The following is an 11,341-nucleotide window of genomic DNA, read 5'->3' on the forward strand; positions in this document are numbered from 1 at the left end:
TTCTGTAATTGTGTCTTAAAATTTTCGTTAATTTTTTTCCTCCAAAAATTTTTTAAAAATATTTTTTAAATATTATTATTATTATTATTATTTTTGTTTCTGCAACCTAACATGAACGGGAGCCTAGCGCAGCCTAACATGGCTCCCGCTCCCTGCCAATCAGAGTCTTCCACGATGGCTAAAAAAGGTGGGGGCTAGCGTCCTCCGCGTCCACGTTTAGAATTGCTATAAAAATCGCCTCCGCACGGAGCCAAGCCATTCTGGGTTGGGATACCGAGGAGAGAGGGTGGTTCGCGTGCGCCGTGAAGCTGAGAGGGCAAAGTGACTGGGGGTAGAGGGTTGCTGCAGTGCTTAGATATTGTGTTGGGGGAAATTGGCTTGGGGCTTGGGGCAGAGTCCTTGCTGTGGATGTTGGGAATTTTTTTTTCCAAAGGAGTCTGCGTCCCTCCCTGCTAGTGCTGAGCTTTGGGTTGGTTCCTTCTCCTGAGGTAGACCTTTTGCCTTTCTAGTTTTCCTTTTTCTGGAATAAAGCAATCACCCCATAAGCCTTTCTTTCCAAGCCTTAAAAGGAGGGAGCTTGAAAATTATAGTTTTCTAAGCAGCACGTCTGCCCCCTGTAAGCGCTGAGCTCCTGAGGGAGAACTTTAGGCTTTCCTTTTTAAATTTTTTATTGGCAGTAATAGTTTCCAAAGGACGTGGGGCACACGCCAAGGCACTGCTTCCCTCACGCTCCATTTCTATTCCCAAGCCTTGGGCTGAGTTTTATTTCTGCAATCACAAAGTCAGACATTGATTTGATTCAATAGAGGGTCCACAGTAATTTATAGTTTCCAAAGGACGTTGCCAATCCTGTCAAGGCATTGCTTGGCGTGTGCTGCATTTCTAATCCAAAGTCTACACAAGTAGAAGAGGGACTTTTACAGTGATAAGAACCCAATTGAACAGGAAATAAGACTTTCAAACCAGGAACAGGTTTCTTCAAATATTGAAAAATAGTGTATTATAAAAAGTTATGAAAATTCGCCAAAAATCATAGGAGACAGGAAACATTCTGCAATTTGTTGAGCAAAAAGTGTGGAATGTGTTCTCCCACTGTACCAAATTTGATGAGAATAGCTCAAGAAATGAGGGCGGGAGACCCCCAGAAAAGTCCCTCCCGGTTTCCTGTTTTTTGGCGATTGTGCATGCGCGTCCGCCATTTTAGAAAAATTTTAGAAACATTACGAATTTTCAGAAATATCCAAAAATTTTGGGTGAAACATTTAGAAATAATTTCTACATTGAAGAGCCGGCACCCCCTACTTTAGAAACGAGAATTGAAACATTTTTTCCATCGATCGGACAAGCCTAATATTCACACTGTGAAACAAGTAGGCTTGATTTCATTGAAGAACATGATGGTTAAGGCTGTCAAAGCTTACTACTTCATGATGGAGATAGATAGATAGATCATCCTTTATCTGGAATTTCAAAATCTGAACTACTCCAAAATTTGAATGTCATTGCCCACAGTCCAACAGCCCGAGGTCACAGTTCCAAATGCTGAAGTTGCTGCCAGCAACAAGGTCCAATCTTGAGCACTTCTTATGCTAGCTTCTTGGGTGTTGCCTATTGAGAGCTCAGTTTTCTGCTAACCCGGAGAACCTGAAAAGTTGAGTCTTCTCCCTTTGCACGTCTAAAACAACCAAGCCACTTAGCCCTTTCTCCACTGCTCAGGTGAACTTGTATGTACTTCTTCTGCAGGCTGAGAAATGGTAGCTTTCTCCATGGGCTGTTCCTCCAAGCTCAGCTGAGGAAGCTGCTGGTCACTGCTGGGCTGCCACTCAAACACAGGCTCCTCAAACAGCACCTCCTCACCAACACTATCAGAATTATCCATGGCAATACTGGAGGTAATATAAAATCAGCATATTATAGTGGTTTGAATCCTGACCCCGACTCTGTAGACCAGATATTGAACCCCTGCTCAGCCATCAAAAATCACCTAGTGACCTTGGACAAATCACAAACTCACAGGCTCAAAGGGACATCCCTCTGAACAAAAAAATGTATCCCAAGATGAGTTCATTTTAGGGATGCCATAAATCACAATAACAAGCAGTAGCTGTAAGGCTGGCTGTTGTCTTCATTCTTTGCTTCTGATTGACTGATACGGGAACAAAATGTTAGACTTGATAGGCCTAGTTTTTATCTATTTTATTTTAGGAGGGCTCTTTTGTTTCTAAGTATTAACCGCTGTGATGAACTGATCTAGAAGTACATATAGACTACCATAGAGCTTTCATGCTATACAGTTACTAGCACTTTGATTCCGCTTTAACTGCCATGGTTTCATTCTAAGGAACTGCAAGGTTTGCAGTTTGATTAGAGACAATTCAACATGCAGGCATATAGTTATAAATGCCTCTTCCAAAATTTCAAATACAAGCATCCTATAGAATGTTGCTATACCAGTTTGTTTCATTATTCATTGTGGGATTCACTAAACGTTAAAAATAAGTAAATGAGACAAGAATGTGTCTCTGTAGTTTTTAGTTAGAAAAATGATATTGCAATTGGGCACTATAAACAATATTGTTACAAGTACACATTACTATATCTATAAAATGCATGTCATACATCTTACCCCATGTATAGGACTTTATTAGGCCCATTCCATGTATTGTGTCATTATGTATACACCTGAGATATTCTAAAATATGAATGTTACAAATGTATGTTTATAAATGAGCATAATATGGGCCCACTGACTTTGCCTCTGTCTAGTGTGTTGAATAAAACTTATGCTTTTCACTATTAACACTTACTCTTCTTGGCAGTATATATCATGGCAGATAAACTCTTCCATTTTTCCTGCTTCTCCTTAGAACACAGTCTTGTTCTGTAACAAAGCATCAGTTGGCACAATTGTTTGTGTCATTACAAACAAGTAAACATTCAGTTAAATAGCAAAGGCTGCTTATATACATTCCCCTAGATGTGACCAGACTGTGAATAAGTTCCTTAAATGCTGTGAAGAGAGTGAAAGGATGTTAATATGTTTTTTTGTGAAACATCTGGCTTTCTTCATAATCCCCTTTAGTTGTGTAAATTTTGCTGCATGGACAGTAACTTACTACACTTCTACACAGCCATATCACCCAGAAAGTCAAGGCAGATAATCTACAATATCTATTCTGAACTGGGTTATCTGAGTCCACACTGCCCTATAGCAGGTAATGTGAGATTTTATACAGCTGTGTGGAAGGGGTCTGGGTTATCTAAGTCCACACTGCCATATAATCCAGTTCATTGTGGATTTTATACAGCTGTGGAAGGGGCCTCAGTCAAACTATCAGCAAAACCAAGATTAAATTCTGGTCATGCTGGACCTGGGGCTAATGAGTGATAGAGGGCCTCTTCTCCATCCTAAAGTCTGAACTCACACAGATTAACTTAATAAAATAAGTTCTCTCTCTCTCATTCACACTTTCATCTAAGAAAATTTTAAAACACCTGATGGTGCTTTATGGACTAATGGTATAGGAGACTGTTCTGTCTAATCTGTCTCATTGCTTCCATCATAACTGAAAGGAACCATGCCCATATTCCTCTGAGAGATTCCCAGCTGATATTCTATACACCTGCCTCAACCAGCTGCAGAAAGCCAGTGGATGAACACCTGAGACTAGTAAAGCATATGTGGCACAATGAAAACCATTCTGTAGCAACCTCTGGGAAATGGCGAGATTGTGATAGATATTCTGTCTGTTTAATGCTTGCGACACAGTTTGTAGCTTCTCAGTATATATATGCATTCTCAAGGGGGAAAGCTAGATTAAAGATAGAGGAGCTAAGGAATCATACTACTGTCACCTGAACACTTCTAATAGCATCTGAGGTTACCTTTCTAGGAATCTATAGGCCCTCAAAGACCATTTTATGGTGTCCTGGGACTAGAAGTAAGCTAATTTAATGGTGTTTGGTGATATCTGTAATTTCACATTAATGCAGTCCAGCTGGGAACATATCCCCTCTAGATATGGAGCACTTACTGTATCTCTGTTTCAACATTTGCTTGTTTTTAATATATAACTGTTCAGTGTTTGACAGTCTAGTTTATATTTTAGTCACCAATGTTTTGTAATTTCCCCTTTACAATAAGTGCATGAATTGTAAAATGAAGCAAAAACACGGGCAAGTTGTGGTTGGAGGCAGTGGTAGTGACTAGGTCCCATGTCAATGGTGAAACAAATCCACTCTTGGTGCAATGAATCCATCACCAAACAGGAAAGGAGAAGAGGTAGCATTGTATATCAAGGATGTTTACACCAGGAACATCTCTGTGAGGACTACTACAGATCTCCAAGCCAGACTGAGGGCTTGAATGGTGCCTTCCTGGAACAGATGACCACACGTTCAGAAAAGAGAGATGTAATATTGGTGAGAGATTTCAACTATCTTGATACTGTTGGAAGATGAATATCAGGTCAGAAATATCAGGTTCAACAATGCTTAGGAGACAATTTCAATGTCCAGAAGGTGGAAGGGGCAACAAATACGAGGGTTATCCAGAAAGTTCATTACGTTTTGGAATTAAAAATAAGCAAAGTATAGGAGAAAACATTTACCATATGCAGTTGAAAGCCAGACCCAAATACCACTTCTCAACATAGTCCCCACTGAAATCTAGGTAGTTATCATAGCGATAACTATGATATCCCCAAGAAGGAAGCTGCTCTTCTAAGGTTTTGCAAGAAGCACACCTTTCCTGTCCCAAAAAACCTTCCTTGCAAGCATCTGTAAAACAAAAGAGCGATCGAGGAAGATCGTGCGGAAAGCTGAGCGCACCACTTGACAGCTGAGGGAAGGGAAGCCAGCCTGGTTCAGGACGCAAGCCAGGCGGGAATCTTGGGGGAGGGCTTTTCAAACACTTTTATCGCTATGATAACTACCTAGATTTCAGTGGGAACTATGTTGAGAAGTGGTATTTGGGTCTGGTTTTCAACTGCATATGGTAAATGTTTTCTCCTATACTTTGTTTATTTTTAATTCCAAAACGTAATGAACTCTCTGGATAACCCTCGTAGATTTGGATGGTGTCTCCTCCTCTGTAGGTTTTTAAGTTCAGGCTGAACTGCCATTTGTTGGGAGTATTATGATTATGTATTTCTTCATGGCAATGGGTTAGCTGTTGTGGTATCTACAAACTTTATGATTCCATGACACCATTATAGATGCTGTCCAAGGTTCTGATACTATCTGGGAAACAAGGTTCAGCACTATGGACAACTCCTTCAAGTTTTCACTTAAAATCTGAAGTGAATTCATCATCTCACCAACTTGGAAGGCACCGACGGCTCCCAGATGAAGTGTTCAAAAAAGTACAATTTGTACCCTGCCTGTGTATGAACATATAAGTATAAGAATTCTCTGCCTTTCATATTTTTGACTGCATCTCTACATTGAAACATTTATGTCATTCACATGAATACAATTTAATTTTTGCAGAAATCTGGAAGAAAACAATAGTTGGATCTCAAGGGAGGTTACTTTTTTGATGCCTATGAAATTGACATTTTATTGCCCGGGTTTACTTCTCTTTGTCTCCCAATGCCCACATGGCTGAAGAGGGGAGTGACCTCTGCTTGCATTGATATCCCTTCAAACTGTTTTTACTGATAACAATAAAAACAACTTCTTGACAAAATGTAGGCCTGTGATTCTAACATCATTTTTTTCTTCTCTTGTATGATTTTTAACATTTTGCCTAATAAAAAAACAGTGGAGCTTCAAAGGCTTTCATGATGTCCTTTTTGGATTTTTGGTTGACCCAATAAAGCTATTGCTGCATTGTGGGTTTTGGGTGTTGTCTTTCACACAACTCTGTGACCTTCTGTGTGGTTAATAAATGGACCTATAAAATGATCTTATTTAAGCAAGCTGCATGTTTATGTCTTAAATTGATTTCCATTTTGCTTTGCCAACTTTGGTTGCCCCAAATTAATTCCTCTTGTGAAATTCTGCTGTGGACAAGACGACACTATAAATGAAGTGCAAAGCCAAATTGTTTTTATCTGAAGTATATACTTGCAATGAATAATTCAAGACCTAGATGCTTTGGAAAACTGAAAAAATGGCTAGTTGGAGGTACATAATTAATTTCCCCCTCTTGTGTACTTTCCCATGATGTTGTAACTTAGACCTTTAGCTGCATCAGAAGTGCAGTACATAGGGAATTTGGAGATGCCTAAAATACCATCTAGTAAATATTAAAGCAGTAGCTATGTAATAGGGGCTTCTATTCCCTTGAACCAGATGCAGATGGAATACATTATACCACGGTGCCAGAAGCCTTTCAATCTTTATATCTTTGGAACTGGTGGGAAACAGAGAGTAGCTATGACGTTTTTCTTCTGGGAAGTTCTGTAGTACATAATTATCTCTTTGATCAGATTATTGATAAAAATAAATGTCATGGGATCATACATTAGAAAGGAAAATCTCATCTACTTAATAGCCAAGGACTGGTCCCAAAATGCCTGATGAAAAAGGAAGTATCCCTATTTGTCTCTTGCAACAAAAATGTGAGAGGAATATGGAGAAGAGAAACAAGAAGAGGAAGGGACTTAGGAACCTCGCAAAATTGGAAAAGCATACATGAAAAATGCTCTTTTTCAATCTGAGATAATACCTATCTAGGGATCCAGCTTGCCTTTATGGTCATTGTCAGCTGCATGTTGACCCATATAGTCATGACGAAGGACCTAGAGATTTCTAAAAATAACATATTAACCAAATACATGAATATCTCCAAAAGTCAACCCAGTAAATGTGGAGGGCCAACTGTATGTTGGTGAATATTATCAAATACAGACTAAAAGCTATCTGGAGAAAGGCTTCCAGTCTGAATTCATAGTGCATAGGTAACAACTTCAAAACCCTAACTGTCTTGGCCCCTCAGTACATAAAGAAGCACTCCTCCTTATATGTATCACAGAGATCTGTTGGGAAGATACCTGTCTGTTCTCCTACTGGTGGGAAACAGACAGACGTCTTCCCAACACTATGTGGAGGTATGGGGAATGGCCTTCCCTGCTGTGGCACTTCATTTGTGGGATGCCCTGCCAGTGGAGATAGGTTTGGCAGTAAGCCTCGTTGAATTTTGGCATCAAGTTAAAATTTGGCTTTTCACTACATTGTGGGACCTAATGATCATAACTTGGCCAAGCTGTGGAGTTCTGATACAGTGTACAGTATGTACATCGTTTAAATCATTTAAAATTGATGTAGACTGTTTTAGATGGCTGCTTTTCTTCTCTGTTTCCCCACACTGTACTTTTTTTTTTTGATGTAGATGTTGTTATATGGCTTCAAGTTATTTCTAACCTCTGGTGAGCCTAACATTAACCTATCACAGGGCTGTCTAGGCAAGATTTTTTTCAGGCAAGGTTTGTTTTTGTCTTCCACTGAGGTTAAGAGAGCATGACTCTCCCGTCATTCGGTGAATTTTCATGGCTGAGCGGAGATTCACACTCTGGGCTCCAGAATCATAGTCCGACACCCAGAACATTACACCATGTTAGCTCTCCTTTAATATAAAACAATATGTAACTTTTAATAAATCCACCCATATTATAATGGCTACTTTGTGGTTATGATAGTGTAAAATATTCTACCATTTCAGTGCCTGTGCAATAGGCCAGTGGAAATTATTTTAAATATCTAAATCCTCCATCAAGGTTGGAGTGGGGCAAATGACTCATCAGAGCTCACAGTAATCCTAGAATCATAGAATAATGGAGTTGGAAGTGGCCACATAGGCCATCTAGTCCAACCCCCTGGCATGCAGGAAATCAATCAGATTGACATTTTGCAGATACAATTGCCTGCATCCTTGCCAAGTTGGATGTAAGAACTGGTATGGAATCAAAGTTGGATTTAGCATGAATTCTGTTTGTGTTGTTATGGAAACTTTTCAGCCTTTTCCATTAGAGGATGATGACAAACTATTTAGAGAACAGACAGCTATTGCTTTTTATATTGGTCAGAACTGGGCTTATAGTCTGGAGGTAATCGATATCTTCTTGAGGGACATGCTGGTTCCTAATGCCTTTAACAATATCATAGATAAGGCACTTAATGACAAAAGGACCATACTTAAGCCAAGAAATCTGGATAATTTCTTGGTCTAATTAAACTAGTCTTAGAAAAGTGTTGGGAAAAAGGTAGCCTTATATCTCCAGGCAATTGCAAATTGTCAGGTGGCAATGGAAACTCCGAACAGCTGTCTGGAGATCGTTCTAGATTGATGAGGATTGAAAAGAGGAAATGTAATCCAGGTTCAAAGACAATACTATGGGGACAGAATCCTGCTGAGCTGGAGGTTTTGAAGTGGTTCTGAATGGGACTGTAGCACCCTGAAGGACCAAGTTCACTGTTTGTTTCCCTGGATCCAGTGCTATTTGTAGAGCACTATTTGATCCAGTGCTATTTGACCAGTAGCTTGCAGAACTTTTAGTAGCTTGAGTGGTTTGTTGGACTTTCCCTTAGTTACACATATCCTTGTCACACCAGACTTAATTATTACAATGCACTCTATATGAGGTTAGCTCTGAAGTCATTTTGGAGACTAGTTGTTGTTACAGAATGGAGAAACTCAAGAGGATTGTTGAGGCATCTGTGGGAATAGATTAGCTGCAGTGGTTGCCTATTTGTATTGGCTGCTTCTTTGTCTGAAGTGTCAGTGACCTTAAAGCAATAATTGAGTGCAAAAAATGATCTGCACCCATGTACAAACCTGCCAAGGCCTTAAGATTGGCTTCAAGATGTTCATCATCAATACTGATTATATTGACAGGCACAAGAGACAGGGCTTTTTTCGGGCAATGTCCTGATATTTTTAGAATTCTCTCCAAAGAAGCAGACAGTTCCTACACCTTCAAGTCATCTGCTGACTTACAGTGATCCCATAAATTTCATAGGGTTTTCAAGGAATATTCAGAGATGGTTTTGCCAGTTCCTTTCTCTGAAATACAGCCTACAACTACTTCACTGGTTTTTTTATTAGATTTTAAAGTAGTCTTATATCAAGCTATTTTGAGTTAATGTATGTCATGCTGTGTATTGTTTTAAATTGTTCTCTTAATTTATTTAGCTTGTGTGTTGGTCTTTTCAAATAGATTTGGGGATACCTTTTGGTAGTTAGTTTTTATGTTATCTTGGCATGCACCAAATATTGGTGGTTCCAATGGGAGAGAGTTAGCTCTGAAAGTGTGTATAAACCCTGAAATAAAATTAATAAATGCAAGTTTCTATATGGAAATTTTCATCTTAGTAGCTGAATGTAGGTTTGCATATCTATGTTTTCAATTATTGTGCACATTTCTATTCCTGTGAAAGTATATAACCAAATGCCTCTAATAAATAGATTAAACTTCAGCATCATTTCACTACTGGAGCAAAACAGACTCCTTGTGTGTCTTATATAAGTCATTATAATTTAATAAGATGGAGCATTTTAAATTCTCAGATATCCACAGTATCTATTATCTGTTCATTTAACTATTGATGGATCTATCAATCTATCTGTCTTTAACAAAATACACAAAGAAACCGACACAGCCAATCTCCCTGCCTTCTACTTTAATACATGTGTAGACTTATTTACACAATACACTCATCTCTAGTAACTACAGGGGATGAACTGTTTTTATATCTGTGTGTGTGAGATTGTGCTTACATATTACCTGGTCCCCGAAGAGATGTACAAGTGTGACAATGATTATTAAAAATAATAAAACATTAAGAATAATTTCTTTAAGGGTCTGGAAAAAAAAAGTGAAGCTATGAGAACTACTTTGGGGACATGCTGCCGCCTAGTGTTCTGCCTGAATAAGAGCATCCTGTTCAAAATATTCTCCGAATATCTATCTTGGAGATTGTACTTAAAACTCATTTATGTTTCACATATACCTTATACACATAGCTTAAAGGTAATTCTATACAATGTTCTTAAATAGCAATTTTGCGTGCATGAAACAAAGTTTGCATCCACTGAACCACCAGAAGGTAAATGATTTCCATCTTAGCCACCCATGTGGAGAATTTTGGAATTGTGAACAAGGAACATATATAGGGTTGAGCATCCCTTATCTGGAAATCCCAGATCCACAAGTACAGTACTCTGAAATCCAAAACTGTTTACGTGGGCGTTTGAGAATATGACACCTTTGCTTTCTGATGGTTTAATGTACACAAACATGTGTTCCATGCTCAAAATAAAAATATTGTGTATAGATTTATCTTCAGGCTATGTGTATACGTTATATACAAAACATAAATGACTTTTGAGTTTGGACTTGGGTACATCTAATTGTGTATGTATATGAAAATACAGGTATTCCAAAATAGAACAAATTAAATCCCAAACAAAACACTTCTGGTGCCAAGCATTTCAGATAAGGAATCCAACCTATATACATGTTCCAACATTATAGGAAAGGCAGCAATTGCAGAATTTTATAGAAAATATGAGAAAATTGCATTGGCTGTTCACTGAGGAAAAGCTGCAGGAGAATTGGGGAAAGAATACTTAAAACCAGATTTCATTGAAGTACCTAATGCAGATTGGTTTACATGTTATCTTCTCTGTCTGCCTTACACCTGGCATACATAATGGTGCAATTTCCTCTGATGTTTATTCCTCCCCCACAACCCAAGAGATATCAGCACTTGAAGCTAATGGTGGCAAAAGGATGAGCAGTTCCAAGACCCATTATATTAATTCATTTTATGTAAACATGTGTGTTTCTGATGTTCATGAGAATTTTCAACGGGACCATAAAATGTTTATGATATTTCAGTGGAACCATAAAATAGATGAAGGGGGAAACACAGGCATGGGGGAACTAGGCCATTTCTCCTTTTTGAAGCAGCTATCAGCAATTCTCAGATTTTGTAAATGGTTTTGGACAGACAGGACACAAATGTATTCCAGTCTCAAATTATGAGATTTGGATATCTATATATATAAAAGACAAATGGTGTCCTCCCCTGCCACTAAACAACAAAAGTACAAGCCCCAGAACCTAGAAATTTGGCAGCACAATCCACCATCCTTGCCCCTACGTTCCGACAACAAAAAGAAAAGAAAAATAAAGTCCTAATTAGAGGGAGAGGAATAATTGTCTTTAGCCAATTGCTGCCAGTTACAAGGCTAAGCCCCGCCCACTTGGTCTCCTAGCAACCGACTCAGGCCTCACTCAGGCCTCTTCCCCACTGCCTATAAAATACAGATTATCTAATTTGCACTGGATTATATGGCAGTGTAGACTCAAGGCCCTTCCGCACAGCTATATTA

This window comes from Anolis carolinensis, chromosome 2 (assembly GCF_035594765.1).
Source record: "Anolis carolinensis isolate JA03-04 chromosome 2, rAnoCar3.1.pri, whole genome shotgun sequence".
Classification (NCBI taxonomy): domain Eukaryota; kingdom Metazoa; phylum Chordata; class Lepidosauria; order Squamata; family Dactyloidae; genus Anolis; species Anolis carolinensis.